A 17,813-nucleotide genomic window follows, 5' to 3' on the forward strand; every position below is an offset into this window, starting at 1 on the left:
TACCCAAAGGACAGCCGATGTTCAAATCTACTTCTTTCCCATGAAATGTGAGGATGAAAGAGAGGCCTCTGTTAAGGGTCTCTAGGAGCTGCAAGGAGAGAGAAGGATGAGGTTTGTGAACAGGAAGGAGGCGACCGTGCCACGATGTGGCTAAGCTGCTGGCACAGAGATACACGGCCGAGTCCCCCTGCTCTGTGCGCTGGATCTTCAGAATGGAGATGGATCCCTCAGGCCTCTCTGCAGAGAAGCGATCACTGGGCAGCCCTGATTTGTCTAGTTGAGCATCGTTCTGGAAGTAAGTCAGAAACTCTGGGCCCTGCCCCGGGACCTGTTGGTACCAGTAAAGGTACTCATGACCCGAAATTGGATCACACCTGAGAGTTACATCCTGTCCCCTCTTTGTGACTTTGTACCTTGGGGACTGCGAGACTCCAGCACATGTGTGATCTGTGGAAGTAGAATTTGGCAACAGAATAAGGAAAACATTTGTAGTCATCACTCACACACACACACACGCACACACACACACACACGCCTACACACACAGACACACACGCCTACACACAGAAAAAAAATGAAACTCCTTGGTGTTCTGAGGACTCACCTGTCCCTAGGAAACCCAGGACCACCCAGCAGAGGAGCCTGGTGCCCATGGCAGGGTCAGGCCAGGATGGGGGCGTTACCAGATCAGTGTCACTGTGAGCAGGAGCAGAGGATGACGGACGTCCTTGTCCCCACAGGGCAGTTCCCACAGTGACATCACTTCCTCTCTCAATCTCCAGGACCTCAGGGTCACAGCATTTATATTAGAACACACTTGGGTGAGGCTTTAAATATTTATAAGCTCCATTTTAACATCAATGCATGGCTCATTGCTTTGACTTCCAGAGCTGTCTGGACCTGGAGGCCTCACACTGCCTCTCTTGAGTTCATCTTCTCATCCCACAGCTGCTCCTCCATCTGCTAGGCATGTCCTGTAGGATGCACCAACAGCACTCCTAACATAGGGCACAAAGGGGTGAGCTCATTGTCTTTCCTGCAAGTCAAGGTCTCCTGTGCCATCCACATTCATGACCCAGCCTTCCTCATTCCTCCAGTCACACGTGCCCAATAGGACTGTTCCATCTCATTGGTTCCCTCACGAACTGCCCTCATGCCTTTCTTCTGGGATCACTTCCCACCTTTGTTAACCGTAATTCAGAAAAGGTACCTTGATAGAAACTCACAGTGGTCTTTTTTCATATTCCACTTAAATAAGTTTTTTAAAATCAATGTCACCTTAAATGAAGGAGAATGACAATTGAGCTAATTGTTACTTTTAACCACTCTCTTGACTTACTCTTTTTCTCCATCTATTCTTATGGGAAGTATTTCTCTTTTCTTTCTGATTGCTTTCAAAATCTTCCCTTTGTACCTCATGTTCTACAATTTCCCTATGGCTTGACTATTTGTCTTACTTGAGATTCATTTTGATTCTGGAATCTCTGAATTTGGGTCCTTAAACACCTCTAAAGAATTGTCAGCTAACATCTCATAAATATCACCTCATAACATTCTACCTATTTTATCTGTTTGATACTTCAATCATATGCAATTCAAAATGGGAAAAAATGAAAAATATGCATATTCTAATATATGGGAAATATCCATTTTTTTCTTCCCTGTTCTTAAAGTCTTCCATATTTCACTTTTAATTTTCCATGTTGCATTCTAGATCACTCCTGCAGATCCATCTTTGACATCACTAAAAATCTCTTTAGGAGGAGCTGATCAACTGTTTGACTTTCCATTTTGTTTTCAGTGATTGTGTGAGGCAGTCCTAGATACATTATTTGACAATTTTTATGAAAGTTACTTGATGGTTTCGGACATTCTCTTTTTTCTTGTTTCAGTTTCCCTTCGTGTTCATTTAAATGTAGCTCTCCAAACTTTCATATCTTATAATGCCAAAATTTACAGTCTTCAGGTTTGCACTTCAAACATTTGTTGTTTGTGTTCATGTTTCCTCATGGCTATGTCCTAATATTCTTCTTACTGGGAATCTGTTTGTTCGATGGTCGTCTGTGACATTCTAGAGAAGCCCGGACTGGGAGTGAACAACACCAAGAATCTGTCATGTTTACAGGCATCTCCATTCTAACTTGCAAAGGTACGGGCCCAAGAACTGTCTGCTGCACTCCGGGCTGCCATATACACCCACAACATAGGTTGGTAGGGTCAGAAATGCTCTCTGGGAAGTCCCAAGTAAAGATTTAGAAAAGAATTCATATTTTCTAATTCTTTTTAGAAAAACTCTCTTCATAAATAAATCCCATTAAGCTATGTAGTCATCATGACATTTTCTTCCAAGGGATGTTACATATATATATATACACACACACACACACACACACATATATGCATCTCTGTGTGTGTATACATTTGTATGTATGTGTGTGTGCATATATATACATACACACATATATACACATAGATCTTAAATATAAAAATGGCCAAACCTATGGATATCCCTACTTCTTTCCTTTTTTTTCTGAAACCCAAAACTTCAAAAAATAACTTAGATATTGGAGATATTGGAATTATATTATGTTTGTAGACTTCAGACTCCTTTTTTTTTTTAGACAGAATCTTGTTATGTTGTCCAGGTTGGAGTGCACTGTCGTGATCTTGGTTCATGTCAACCTCCACCTCCCAGGTTCAAGCGATTCTCCTGGCTCAGCCTCCCCAGTAGCTGGGACTACAGGTGCCCACCACCACGCTTGGCTAACTTTTTTGTATTTTTAGTAGAGATGGGGTTTCACCATATTGGCCAGGTGGACCTTGTTATCAGCCTGCCTTGGCCTCCCAAAGTGCTGGGATTACAGGCATGAGCCACCGCACCCGGCCTGACTTCACACTCTTTCAAATTTAAAAGCATAACTTATTTCAAACTGGAAAGTCCCATACAAACTGACAAATGAGCTTGAAGAAGCAAATGCTCTTATGCTTCCTCAACGAGAGAATACTGGTCTATAAACTCCTAGAAAACCACCTCTGGCATAGTGTGACTTATTAACGCTCATCTATTCTGTGTTCAGGACACTGGCAACTTCAATATGAAAAATACTAGGGCCTAAATTTCTAGCATCAAAGATTTGTTTTACCATTGTCCAATTTAAGACACTGATGGAAGAAAAGTACTCAGTTTACTGTTTAGGTCCAACTTATACAAAGTAAAATGAATATCCCTTACTCTGAAATCATATGTTCTTCTCTGAGTAAATTAAAAGGTGACATAAATCATCAATTAAGCCTACTGGGCTAGACTGGGCCAGGGGAAGACAGAGTTTTTTTCTGGAAAGGCTAAGTTTCCAGGGTTAGTCAACATGGTTCAGGAAGGAGGCTGTTATGCAAAGATTTTTCCTTGTTAGAAGATGCTGGGATGTGTGATATCCTGGGTACTCAGCTGATCTGGGGAGAAGGGTAGTTAGACGTGTAATATGAAGGACCAAATGTCATCAGCAAGATTGTCCTGTGAAAATGTCTTTCAATCATCTGAGACATGTTTTGGGCTCTTTGGCCCTCTCTGCTCTGTCCTGTTTGGGGGCCAGGTATCTACATGGGGAGAACGTATTTCTACCACACAGTATTCTTTCCATCTTCACAGAAATGCAGGGCAATTTCTGCAGGTCTGAGGATTTCACTTTGGGTTTGGCAGCAAATCTTTGAGCTGCTCAGCTACAAATTCATGAAGCACATTTCTCATACTGCAGAGCTCAAAGGGAGACCAGAGCATGAAGGGGTGGCCTGCCCCTCCACACCTGTGGGCATTTCTCGTTAGGTGGAACAAGAGACTTGAGAAAAGAAATGAGACACAAAGACAAAGTATAGAGAAAGAAAAATGGGCCCAGGGGACCGGCACTCAGCATACAGAGGACCCAGGCTGGCACCGGTCTCTGAGTTCCCTCAGTATTTATTGATCATTATCTTTACCATCTAAGAAAAGGGAAGTGGCAGGATCATAGGATCATAGTAGAGAGAAGGTCAGCAGTAAGACATATGAATAAAGAACTCTGTGACATGAATACGTTTAAGAAAAGCACTGTACCTTGATATGCATATGCAAGCATCTCCATAAACCTTTTTAGTGCATAAAGAGCAGCATTGCTGCTAGCACATCCCACCTTCAGTCCTAAGGTGGTTTTCTCCCTTCTCAGTAAATAGAACATACAATCAATCGGGTTTTACACCAAGATATTCCATTGCCCAGGGGCGGGCAGGAGACAGATGCTTTTCTCTATCTCAACTGACAAATGAGCTTGAAGAAGCAAACCCTCTTATACTAATCCTCCTCAGCACAGACCCTTCACGGGTGTCAGGCTGGGGGACGATCAGGTCTTCCCCTTCCCACGAGGCCATATTTCAGAGTGTCACATGGGGAGAAACCTTGGACAATACCTAGCTTTCCTAGGCAGAGGTCCCTGTGACCTTCCGCAGTGTAAGTGTCCCTGGGTACTTGAGATTAAGAGAATGGTGATGACTTTTAACCAGCAAGCTGCCTTCAGGCACTTGTTTACCAAAGCACACCCTGCATAACCCCAAATCTGTTAAACCTTGAGTCACCACAGCACATGTCTCTTGCCAGGACAAGGTTGGGGGTAGGGTCACAGATTAACAGCATCTCAAATACAGAACAAAATGGAGTCTCTTATGTCTACTTCTTTCTATATAGACACAGTAACAGTCTGATCTCTCTTTCTTTTCCCCACAGGAGCACTTGCTTCGCTTATAAAAGAACTGGGTCCAGGAAGGCAGCAAGAGATGAGATTCCCTCCCACTGTCTCCACAGGTCACTGCACTGTGTCCAGGGCTTTGATGTCGTTGCAACTCCATCAGGAGGGAAGCTCAGGAAAGAGATAGAAGGAGGCAGAGCCCTACCTCTAGGTGAAGGGAGACTTTAGGCACAGGATTAAAGAAAAGTTAGTAGCCAGTATCTGAAACATCTACATATAAATTGTGTCCACATTCACCTAGGCAGCACAGGTGTCCCCCGGAGAGGAGTCCAGGGACTGTGGAAAGTTGAGACAGTTGTGTGATCAGATGCCTCAGTCTCGGAGCATCCATCCTGTGGTGGATTGTGTTAAGTCAACTTTGCAAAGACAAGATAAGAATGCCATTTCTCTAATCATTCTGGGTTAGAGATGGTCAAAGATACATTAGGTAAAATTTGTTAGATAGATGTAATACAGTCACTATTACACTAGGCAGGTCATTATGGTCAGACTGAGAGTCAGTGACCAGCAAATACAGAGGCATCCAACAGACCTAGGAAGACCTGTTCCTTCTGCACCTTGTGTCCAGTTCATCTTCCCAAATGCTGGCCAACAGCAGCCAGGCTGCCCCCAGTGTTTGGCAGTGCACCTGCAGGGGTGGCCCCCATAGAGTAGGAACAGCTTTCACAGAAGCAGGTTTCCTTGGCCTTTTCCTGTCCTCCCAGCTCAAGGTCCCACTGCATGGCTTGGCATGCTCTGATCCTCTCATGTCCCTGCATCTCCAGCCTGTCCTACCCAGAGGTCCAGAAGCCCTGGCTACTGACTGGCTCTCTCACCTTCTGACTTCTCTCCTCCAGACTTTGTCTTCCTTAGCTCCTCCCACATATGCATACGGTCTAATAAATCCGTTACAGTGTGAAATGTCTAGTGGCCCTGTTTTATTGATGCAAACCTAATGGAGATGTTCTTAACAGAAGTGGTTTCAAGGAACAACCTTTAAGGATGGAATTCTAGAAGTGGATCTCTGATCTGTCTAGATTTGTTGTGGGGAAAGACCCTGAAGGAGAGCACAGACACCTGGAGGAGGTCAGGTGCTGTAGCCACAAGAGGAAGCCTTTTCCCAGGTGTGGATGCCATAATAGTGATTCCCCATCAATTTCCAAGACCGACCTGAGCCCAGCAATCAAAGAGGGGGGGCTTTCTTGCACTTAATGCTAGATCTCTGCACAGAGCGAGGCTCGTTCTGTCTGGGCCACTTTGAGCCACTTGGGGTTCCAAGGTTCCTGGTGTAGAGAACTCTGCCCAGGGCATCCCTCAGTCTTGGGGAGCGGGGAGGAGGGCAGAGCCTCCCTGTCTTTATGTGCAGAGAGGAGACAGCCTTGTAGCGCTGTGAGTAACTGCTGGCACAGAAGTGCACAGATGTCTGGGAGGGAGCAGCTGACTCCAGACTGAGCGGGAAATCCTCTGTGTTTGATCTAGAGACATTGTAGCCATTGGAGACTTCTCCTTTGTCAGTGACACCAGCAGCAACTGAGTAATGAATCAGCCTCAGCCCCATGCCTGGGTCTTGTCGATACCAGGACATGCATTCATGGTTCATATCCTGGGCACACTGCAGTGTCATGCTCTGTCCTGTCTTCAGGACCTGGAATTTTGGGGTCTGGGTGACAGCAGCATTCCCTGGACCTGCAGAGAACAAAACTCATGCTGCAGCCCCAATGGGAAGGCACTGGACCTTTAAATCCATGCAAGGGGCCCTGCCCAGGACCCATCTGCCCACAGGAGAGAAAAGGCCGCACAGCACAGAAGGCTGATGCTCATGGCAGGTGCTGCAGGATGGAGGGGTCTTCTGGCTCTGTGTGTTGATAAAAGGGGATCAGGGCTCTCAAGGCAGTCATTCTGAGATGTCATTCTCCCTGCCTGGGCCCCAGAGCCTTCCTGTCAGGAGAGGACACACCTCTTCCCCAGACAGTCAAATTCAAGATAGATGCACCAGAGAACAGCTGAGAATGAGAAGAGCACATTTGTCTGAATGGAAACAAGTCTATAAGATTTTCATGACCTTTTGTAAACCATTTGTATTTCAATGCAAATTTTATTTCTTCAATGATATAATTAACATTCTAGTGTTAGTTATCTACATAGTGCTGTAGTCTAGAGTCTTAGGGAAACTCCTCATGTCTTCCTGGTGTTTTTGACTCCTGTGTCCCAAATACTCCTTCAAGTATCCTTTTCTAATTTGGTTAATTGACCATAATCCTGTTTAAATTCCTTTGTCTATATTGGTTTTCTCTGTTATCAAGTTTCCAAGTCCCAGGGGCAGGCTCATCAACATTGGAGGAGTCGTTTTGCTCTGTTTCTTGTCAACTCACTGACAGATGGGACTCCTGAGAAACCCAGCTGAGCACCTTCAGCTCCATCCAGGGCCCTTCATTTCCATGCCTGGGGTGAGACCACAGCAGGCAGAACCACCTCACGCTGCTGACTGCCCACTGTGTGTGGATGATGGTGACCACCCAGCACTGCCCATGACCTATGGGCACAAAGGTGGCCTGATGTGCGAGCGACTTGGGGAGAGACGGCGAGCTTTAGGGTAAGGACGAATGCTCTGTTTGTATTTGAGATGCCATGTTTCACAGAGAATATCCCTTTGTGCAGGATGCCTGCCATTAATTTAGTAATAATTTAATTGAGTAATAAGCAAAAAGGAACTCAAATAACATATCTCCTGTTTCCTCCAGGGTTTCACAAGCTTTCCCCAGGGGTTTCTCCTTGTCTATTTACTGAGCTCATCATCTTCTCCTGGACTCAGCGAACACCCTTCCCCCAGATCCCTGTGTCTACTGTACCAAGCAGCAGCGTTTGAGTCCTTCTGGCTCCCCTCATTTCCATGGCTGCTTAATTATGGAAGGGGTGGGTATAGGATGGCACAGGGCAAAACAACGTAAAGGGCGTTATTCTTCTTAGCGCTCTGATTCACACTCAAGATTATATGCTTCCTGGTAGAGCCTCACAGTGAAGGGGTGGCCTGCCCCTCCACACCTGTGGGCGTTTCTCGTTAGGTGGAACAAGAGACTTGAGAAAAGAAATGAGACACAGAGACAAAGTATAGAGAAAGAAAAAGTGGGCCCTGGGGACCGGCGCTCAGCATACAGAGGACCCGGTCTCTGAGTTCCCTCAGTATTTATTGATCATTATCTTTACCATCTTGGAAAAAGGGAAGTGGCAGGATAATAGGATCATACTAGGGAGAAGGTCAGCAGTAAGACATATGAATAAAGATCTCTGTGACATGAATAAGTTTAAGGAAAAGCACTGTGCCTTGATATGCATATGCAAACATCTCCATAAACCTTTTCAGTGCATAAAGAGCAGCATTGCTTCTAGCATGTCCCACCTTCAGCCCTAAGGCGGTTTTCTCCCATCTCAGTAAATAGAACATACAATTGGGTTTTACACCAAGATGTTCCATTGCCCAGGGATGGGCAGGAGACAGATACTTTTCTCTATCTCAACTGCCAAGAGGCCTTCTTTCCTCTTATACTAGTCCTCCTCAGCACAGACCCTTCACGGGTGTCAGGCTAGGGGACGATCAGGTCTTCCCCTTCCCACGAGGCCATATTTCAGACTGTCACATGGGGAGAAACCTTGGACAATACCCAGCTTTCCTAGGCACAGGTCCCTGCAACCTTCCACAGTGTATGTGTCCCTGGGTACTTGAGGTTAAGAGAATGGTGATGGCTTTTAACCAGCATACTGCCTTCAGGCACTTGTTTAACAAAGCACACCCTGCACAGCCCCAAATCTGTTAAACCTTGAGTCACCACAGCACATGTCTCTTGCAAGGACAGGGTTGTGGGTAGATTAACAGCATCTCAAATACAGAACAAAATGGAGTCTCTTATGTCTACTTCTTTCTGTATAGACACAGTAACAGTCTGATCTCTCTTTCTTTTCTCCACACACAGTACTCATCGCATGTGGATCAACACTCCCCCATCCTCACCTCTCAGCTTGCCAACAAGTTACAGACTCTTAGAGTAGAAAAGGCCTTAGAAAAATCTTGTTTCCATTTCCAGGTGTGCTTTGTAAGGTGGAATTGTTATTAATATTTAACATAGCTATTTGTCCTTCATTTCCAAAGCAATTACTCCCTCAGGTGTGCATCTGTGCTGAGACCTGAAAAACCATTAGGAGAAGGGGGAGGGTTGCATCACAGCTTCACGACTTAGAATTTGATATTACATGTCCTTTGTCTTTGACATCCTGCGGCCACTCTGCCATTTTCCCAACTGGCCCTCCCCACTGCCTGTGCTTCCTTCTCTGCTGGTTCAAAGAAAATAAGATCCTCCTAATTTTAGAATGCAGGAACATTTACCAATTTCTGCCCCATGAGTGTCTCTCTTTGAACTCTGAGTTATTTATTAAACAAACTGTGACTGCATTGGCCGTGCCATTCCCACCAGACTTCACAAGATAAAGGAGCTTTATAGATGTTTACCTAACCTCCAAAATAAATTATCCCACCTTTCAACTACTTACCAAGCAAAACTGATGGAAATCAGATGGGATTTTAGTTAACATTGCTTTCCTGTACATTTCATATACAAGAAGTGACCACTTAGTTGCTTTTTTCCCTCCCTCATGTTAACAACAGCTCCTCATAGAGCTCCCTGGTCTAGTTTATTCACATCAGTGTCTCTGTTACATCTTGTGATGGGAATAATTTTCTCAAAGCTCAGATCTTCTGGTTCCAGGCCACTAACCACTTACCTGCTCTAGTATCTCCCCATTGCCAACACCATGATGCCTGTACCTGCAGTGCTATAGGGTACACAGACCCTCCTACCCCTGGTGTCTTATCTGAAGACAACCCCAGATGGTTCTAGACTTCCCCTCCCTCGAACTCCAGTGACCCATCGATCAATCCCACACAGAAACAAGCAGACTGTCCTTTATCTGGCTCCATCATTTATTAGCTCTGAGACCATGGGCAAGGCCGTTCATTAACCTTCCTGGACTCTAGCCTCATGTAGATCCATCTATAAAACAAGACTAACATTCCTCTCAATGCTTTATGAGCATGAACTCAGATACTGTGTAGTCTCCCATAGGATTGATAATTATCTATCCTTTTATCCATTCCTGTCTCCTCATGCATGAGAAACTGATAAAAGCTCTCAGACCTGCTAGGACTATGAGTGATGGAAAAGCTGGAATCATCAAATAAGTGCTGGGGTGAGGAGAACCTGGAAGCATAAGATGCCATTCAGTCACTTGAGAAAAGATCTGGCAGAACTTAAGAATCAGGCAGCAGAGCACGAGTGTACCTGTCTACCCTCATTATGCAATGTGAAGCAGCTAATAGGAGCAGGTTAGTGTTTTGTTTTTCTAAGACCACCAGAGCGGGTACAAAAGAACCAGCGACTAGGCAAGGGTAGGAGCAAAACTGCAAGTTTATTTTGGTCACCTAGCTTCAAGGGAAGAAGGTGGGTAGGGAGAGGTCTGTTGGCCCCCGACAAAAGGGGCCCCCAGAGTCACCCGTACAGCTCTCGGACGGAGTTCCCACAGTCCTGACATCCCAACAGGAGTGGAGGACTGAGGAAGGCTGCGCGTGGCGTGCCTCTGGAGCGGCTTTTCTAGGAGTGGGAGGGCAATAGGCGGGGCACGGGCATGTCAGGGGGCGTTCCACAGGTGCGACCAGGTAAATCTTGGTCTCTTCAGATTGACATCACCTGGCGCATGCCTAGTTGGTCTGCACCTTCCCGGGTCGCCGGCTGGATTTTCGCGTGTGGGAAAAGTTGGGAGATGAAGAACCCGGAAGTGCGCCATCTTGCCTCCGTTCATCCAAACAGTCCAACCTTTTATTGATAATAGTGATAAAGGGGCGCCGTGGTCTGTCTGGCTACTTCCTGCTGTTAAGGGGCGCTGTTAAGGTCGGGGCCCATGGTTGGCATTTGGACGTACGGATGAAGAATAAAATAAAGCACAGTATTAGTATAGGGACGAGGTATGGAAGCATTTGAGGGTTTGAATGTTAGTGTCTGCTAGGCCTGACTTGCTAACATAATAGCAGCACTCTTCTCTAAGGAAGAGACAAGTGCCTCCTTTTTCAGCTGTAAACAAGCCTAGGGCTTGCCTGTTTTGGGCAGCTACTTAGGCTATTGAGGTAGTTCGGCGCTGCAGGGAGGCCAGGCTTTCAGCTGATTCCAATAACTAGAGGGAGGAAAAACAGCCCGTTTTGACGGGAGTGGCGTAGTGGCATGGAAAGTTGCTGGAAAAGCTCTGCTACTTCTGCCTGGCTGTATAGAGTTAGACTGGGGACCAAGGACACGGGGACATAGAGGGATCAGTTAGTGGCTGTATGGTTAAGAGTTTTAGAGAGAGATCAGTTGCACGAGAAATAGCCTTCAATGGGGGCTGTTTTGGCCTCCATTGGGTGCCTGAGTATGATTACCTCAGGATGAATTTGGAGTTGAATAACAGAAAGGAAGGATTGGGCAGTTGCACGAGAAATAGCCTTCAATGGGGGCCATTTTGGCCTCCATTGGGTGCCTGAGTATGATTACCTCAGGATGAATTTGGAGCTGAATAACGGAAAGGAAGGATTGGGCAGTAGCACGAGAAATAGCCTTAAGGAAGACAACTGGCAGAACTATGTACTACTGAGTGTGTTCGGCTGTCTTATGGCCAAGTTTCAGTGATGAGAAAAAAATTGCCATACAGTAGGCGGACTAGCAAAGGTCTGAATGTATGAGTGAAACAGCAATATAAGTATAAAATGAGACTTCATTTTCAGTGTAGTCACGGAGTGTCCCTTGCCACTGGAGATGTGTCTGGGTCCTCCCATGTGAAAGCAAAAAGGAACTGGCAGTCTGTGTGTAGGGGTATGGTAAAGAAAGCATCCTTAAGGTCTAGCACAGTAAAATAAGTAGAATTGGTGGGGATATGGGACAGAAGGGTGTAAGGGTTGGGAACTACAGGGTGCGTGGGACGGGTGGCTTCATTGACTAGCCGAAGATCCTGTACTAACCTATACGTTCCATCTGCCTTTTTAACTGGAAGTATTGGAGTGTTACAGGGGGAATGTGTGCGGACAAGAATATGTTGGCTAAGTAGTCGCGTGATAATTGGCTTTAAACCTTGTAGATGTGTCGGAGAGAGAGAGAATTGGGGGCGGTTTGGGAAACGAGTGGGATCTTTGAGCTTGACGAGAACTGGTGGGTGGTGAGCAGCTATGACCGGGGTGGAAGTGTCCCACACTTGAGGGTGTACAGAAATAGGGAAGATGGGGGGTGGGGGCGACATAGGAGGAGCCTGTGCACTTGCACAAAGCATGAGCAACAGGTCATGAGGGGGTTGAAGGGGAGTGGATGAGTTGGTGGGAATGTATATGGAGGCCTTTAAGGTGCTCAGGATGTCTCGGCCTAGTAAGGGGGTAGGGCATGAGGGTATAATGATGAACGAGTGCGCAAAGTAGTTGTTGGCCAGGCAGCAATTAAGGAGTGGAGTTTTTGTGGAGTGGATGGCTTTCCGCTTACTCCTACTACAGAGATATTGGATGGAAGGCTACGTCCAGAGAAGGACGGCAAAACAGAATAGGTAGCCTCGCTGTTGATTAAAAAATTGTCTTACCCACTACCAGGAGAGTTACCTGCGGCTCGGCGAGGGTGATGGGGGTCCCCGAGTCTCGGCACCTTCAGTTGTCGTCATCGTCCAGATGTAGGAGCTGGAAGGAGCTCCCAGGATCCTGGGAAAGGGGGTAACGTGGAGACGCAGCACCTGTTCTCAGGGTGGGGCAATCAGACTTCCAGTGTCCTCCCTGCTGGCAAGCAGGGCAGGGGGTTGCTGGTGGACGAGGCTTAGGACATTCATTGGCCCAATGTCCTGACGCCTTGCACTTATGGCAAGGCTGCGTTGGGGCTCGGGGACCTTGCGGACACCTGTTGGCATAGCGTCCCGCCTTGTCGCACTTATAGCAGGCTCCTTTCGTGGCCTTGGAGTCTGTGGGGTGTGTGCTCTCTGGTCTGGGGTTACAACTGGGCTGTAAAGCCGCTGCTAGGAGCTGGGCCTTCTGTTTGAGGCGTGCCTGTCGCACTGCCTCAGCCGTCTCCTCTCTGGAGTTATAGACCTTAAAGGCTAATTTAACCAGGTCTTGTATTGGTGCCTGAGGACCATCCTCTACCTTCTGAAGTTTCTTACGAATGTCAGGAGCTGATTGAGAAATGAAATAAGACGCCAAAATGGTGGCCCCTGTGGGGGAGGCCGGATCTAACCGGGTATATTGGGTTAGAACCTCAGTCAGCCTATTTAAGAATGCGGCTGGATTTTCTTCTGGATTTTGAATAATTTCTTTTAATTTGTTAAAATTTACAGTTTTGTTTGAGGCTGTTTGCATACCAGCCAACAAACACTGAACCATATGTCTCGCCTACGGCGCCCAGGCTGGTTTGCTTGATAGTTCCAGTCCAGGTCTGCCGAGGGGACTGCTTGCTCCCCTAGTGGGATGGTGGCATCAGTTAAATGTAGTTGGTTGGCGTGCTGCCTGGCGGCCGCTAGGATGCGCTCTTGCTCCTCAGGGTTTAGGGTGGAGGTTAGGATAACCTGGAGGTCATGCCAAGTTAAGTCATAGGCCTGACAAAGGTATCTAAATTCCTTTATGTAGACGGTGGGATTAGCTGAGAAATCCCCTAAATGCTTTTCAATTTTGGAAAGATCGGCCAATGAAAAAGGGACATGTACTCTGACTACCCCCTCCGCCCCAGCCACCTCTCGCAAAGGTGCTAACACTGTAGGAGGGTGTGGGGCAGGAGTGGAGTCATCAGCAGGGCAATTAGAGCAGGTGTGTGCAGAGACAGGAGATTCAAGACAGCCAGTTGGGGGCCCCGAAGGAAGCACGGGACTGAGTGGATTACTAGTAGGTAAGGAAAAGGAAGGAGGAGTCCAAGCGGAGGGAGGAGAAGTATAGGGCGGAAGTGAGGGAAACCCTAGATCCTCCGGCTGAACAGAAAGGAATGAGGACTCCTCTTTTTCGGGTTCCTGTGAGCCGGCGTCCTTGGCTAGCATAACTTGGGCCAAAGAGCATCGGCTACACAGGTCGGGACGAGAGCGTAAGGCCCAAAAGCCTTGTACGTAATTAATTTCAGACCACTTGCCTAGCCGCTGGCAGAAATTGCTGAGGTCGATCACGCCACAGTGGAAAGGAAAATTAACCGCTTCCTCCTAAGGTCTTGTTCAAGCTGTAAGGTTTTTAAATTGGCTAGGAGGCACCCTAAGGGGGTGCTCTTTGGAAATTTGGACTGGGGGTTTCCCATTTGTTTCCTCTTTACCGACACAATGGACCCAATGGACATGGGAATGGATCCCTGCCTGGCTTCAAAGCGTCCTTTGGAACCAGCAGAGACAGACGAGAGGCTCTTGAAGCCTAAGTGGAGATTACCTTCAGGCGGACGTCTCCGTCCTGAACGGGTCTCCCGAGCCACGTGGTGGCTCCAAATGGACCCCGGACCTGCGCAGGATTTCTGGCCAAGGGAGGTAAAGAGGAGACAAGGGCACTTACCCCAGAGAGGCCGTGAGAGTGAGGGAAGCGGGTCTCAGGTCCTGGTCCGTCTGCCGCGTGGGAGCAGGAGGAGGTTCCTCAACCCTTAGAGGCCTGAGGAGGGGTCTCCTCCCGGGTCTTCGGCACCAACTGTTTTGTTTTTCTAAGACCACCAGAGCGGGTACAAAAGAACCAGCGACTAGGCAAGGGTAGGAGCAAAACTGCAAGTTTATTTTGGTCACCTAGCTTCAAGGGAAGAAGGTGGGTAGGGAGAGGTCTGTTGGCCCCCCGACAAAAGGGGCCCCCAGAGTCACCCGTACAGCTCTCGGACGGAGTTCCCACAGTCCTGACATCCCGACAGGAGTGGAGGACTGAGGAAGGTCGTGCGTGGCGTGCCTCTGGAGCGGCTTTTCTAGGAGTGGGAGAGCAATAGGCAGGGCACGGGCATGTCAGGGGGTGTTCCACAGGTGCGAACAGGTAAATCTTGGTCTCTTCAGATTGACATCACCTGGCGCATGCCTAGTTGGTCTGCACCTTCCCAGGTCGCCGGCTGGATTTTCGCGCACGCTGGAAAAGTTGGGGGATGAAGAACCCGGAAGTGCGCCATCTTGCCTCCGTTCATCCAAACAGTTAGGTCTATATAGACCAACCTGGAACAATAAAGAACAAGTCTATTAACAGAAAAGAGCATGCACATGGTAGGTAAAGTGAACCTACCATGGGTAGGTGAACCCATTTTCTGTAGGTGTACTTGGGTAGAAAGTTATGCATGAACACAGAAAAGAGGGGTGAAAGGAAGCAAACCAGAGTGTTAATATTCATTACCAATGGAACGTGGGATTGGATTCGAGGGCATTATTAACATTTTCATTACATATATATTATTTAATTTGTTATTAAAAAATCTTAACCACATACAAGCTTTAAGTTTACACTTTTCATCAGGTGTCAGAATTTGTAGCATCTAAAAGGGCAAAGTACAGAAAGCTTCTGTTAATGGAACTCCCTATAAAGGCTCTTTTTTTTTTTTTTTTTTAAATAAACTGAGGATAAAGTGTGCTCCGTGAAAACGCACGAGCTCCTGGTGAACACAGCCAGTCTCTGACTGCTGAGGAGGTGAGCATCGAGGTCGACACATTTGATGGTGAGGTCAGTTCATGCTGATTATGAACTAATAAGGCTTCTGCCTCTGAAAGCCTGATCACCACGGGGAAGTGGAGGATCTCACTCCTTGTTCTAGAACAGACTTCGAATAGCCCCCTGATTGGAAAAGGAAGAGAAATGAGCACCCTCCAGTGCCTGCATTTCCAAACTCAGTGAGAGCTTGTTTCCAGTTTTACATTTTTCAAGCTTTAGAAATGCTCTTTGTTTCTGATCCAAGTAGCAGTATTATTACGATGTTGATTGTAACAATACTGCACGATTATCAATAGCACACAGCTTTCTCAAATACAGATTTAGCGAGTGGGTGGAAGAAAATGCTGCCCTAGGGAAGATGTTCTGACTTTAGTATGTTTAAGATTCAATTATTTAAAATAGCTAGTCTAGTTTTGGTCTTTCCTGCCTAAAGAGGTAAAACTGCATTCGTCTTTAAAGCATAGATTCAAATCATTTCGGCGAAATTGGGCCTTCCACCCCAATTTTGGGCCTCCACCTACCTCTCCACCATCAGCTCCGGGTGTCTACTTCAGGGCTGTGTTGGACAGGCTGTTGCTTTTTCACTGAACATATGTCCTTCCCTCCCATTCCTAGGTCTCTGTCTTATTTCTTACGTGAGACGTATTTCAGGTACATTTATTCTTGGTGGTGAAAATCCAAAATTAAATTTTACTAGAATAGATTGAGAAAAATATGCTTAGACATTTATATGAGAGAGTGGTTTTTGTTCACACACAAACAAAATTGTTTTTTAGTTTTTGTTGCATTAAATTAAACTCTTGTGCATCAAAAAACACCATAAAAATGAAAATGTAAGCTACAGACTGGGGAAAGACACAGGGAATGCCTATAAATGCTTTTTTAAAAGTGTGAAATTTAACATTCCTCAAAGTTGCTAATGAAGAGGCCATAGTAATGACCCCTAAAGACAACTGAATCTCTACTGCCGCCCTGCTGGTCACTAGAGGGCAGTGTGAGGGCTCTGACTTACTGACCAGGACACAGAAGGTGATGATGGAGCAGGGGTTAGGTAGAAAATGTATGGACTAGTTTGTTTTCCTACTTCTGATCCTTACAAGCCAGGAGACATGGGAAAATGACTCAATGTCCCTGAGCCTTCCATCCATAAAGGAAAAATAAGAATGTTTGATATGCAAGATTGTTGAAAAGCTTTAAGCTATATAACAAATACAAAGAATCAATTGCACATCTAGGGCTCATTGGTCACTCTTGTCCTGAAGTTACCCAGGAAGTGACAAGCTGCAAGAATATGCAGCAGAGAAGCGGGCACTCTCAGGGCACAGGAAACCTGGGCTCTGTTGGTTGGGAGAGCTCTGCGCTCAGTAGGACACAAGACATGCCTTCCAAACAACTCAAAGCTTCCCTTGAAAGAGTGAAACCTGGGTGGGGCCTGCAGCTCTCAAATCAAAGCTAAGGCAGGAAGTATATATACAGAATGTCAGTGACTCTACCAGGCTGTGCCAAGCTGCTGGCACAGAGATACAGGGCCGAGTCTCCCATCTCTGAGGCATTCACATTCAGCTCAGAGCTATAGTTAGGGAACTGGCGACCTGAGAATCGATCAGGGAAGTTGCCTCTTCCTCTCTCTTCCTTCCTATCATACTCAAAGATAAGCTGGGGCCCCTGACCCAGGGTCTGTTGGTGCCAGTACACACTGCTATGCCCAGAGATAGGAGAGCATCTCAGAGTCACCTGCTGTCCTCTCGTTTTGATCAGGTGTGTGGGACTTTGGGTGACTTCAGTGTCCACTGGACCTGTGGGAAAAGGAGATGGAAGATGAGCACAGCAGACAGCCTGGAGACCCTCCCCAAGGTAAAGTGGAGGACACAGGAGTGGGAAAGCTGAGAATGGGGCTGCTGTCCAGTGTACAGGACTCACCTGCTCCCAGGAGACAAAGCAGTGCTCAGCAGAGGAGCCCGGGGCCCATGGCACAGTGGGGCAGGCAGCACCGCACCTGACACAGGGCTTGGTTCTCCTGGGATAGAGTTGAGTGAGTTCTTTGCCTTGATTTTCCTGATGGGAGGGATATCCTGTGATGTCACTGTCCTGTGTCCTCCCAGTGCAGCCTTCCTTAGGTCTAGTGCTCCATGGACCCTCTACCTGTCCTGCAGAGCTGGAGGGATGGGTGAAGGCAGAAGCTTCTGAGATGGTACAGTTGCTCCTCTGCCTACACTGTCCCAGCTCACAGGCTGCCTGATTGCCGTATCACCCTCCTCCCACCTAGTACTGCGGTGCTCCATGCTGGAGCTCACACACCTGCTCATCAGCGGAGGGTGAGGAGCCTGTGATTAAATGTCAGGTTCCAGCTGTTCCTTGCAGTCCTCACATCATCTTTCTGATGCTAG

At 47.0% G+C, this 17,813-nt stretch overlaps 1 long non-coding RNA gene across 1 annotated transcript; it reads right to left on the minus strand.

Annotated features, from left to right (window-relative positions):
* Window positions 1-14,647: 14,647 nt before the first annotated feature.
* On the minus strand, window positions 14,648-17,417 carry LOC104681401. Its single transcript, XR_004057916.1, has 4 exons — window positions 17,347-17,417; window positions 17,161-17,222; window positions 15,948-16,119; window positions 14,648-14,939 (listed from the first exon to the last, which is right to left on the minus strand). It is a non-coding gene; the product is annotated as an uncharacterized LOC104681401 (long non-coding RNA).
* Window positions 17,418-17,813: the final 396 nt, after the last annotated feature.

Source organism: Rhinopithecus roxellana, chromosome 6 (genome assembly GCF_007565055.1).
Source record: "Rhinopithecus roxellana isolate Shanxi Qingling chromosome 6, ASM756505v1, whole genome shotgun sequence".
Lineage (NCBI taxonomy): Eukaryota > Metazoa > Chordata > Mammalia > Primates > Cercopithecidae > Rhinopithecus > Rhinopithecus roxellana.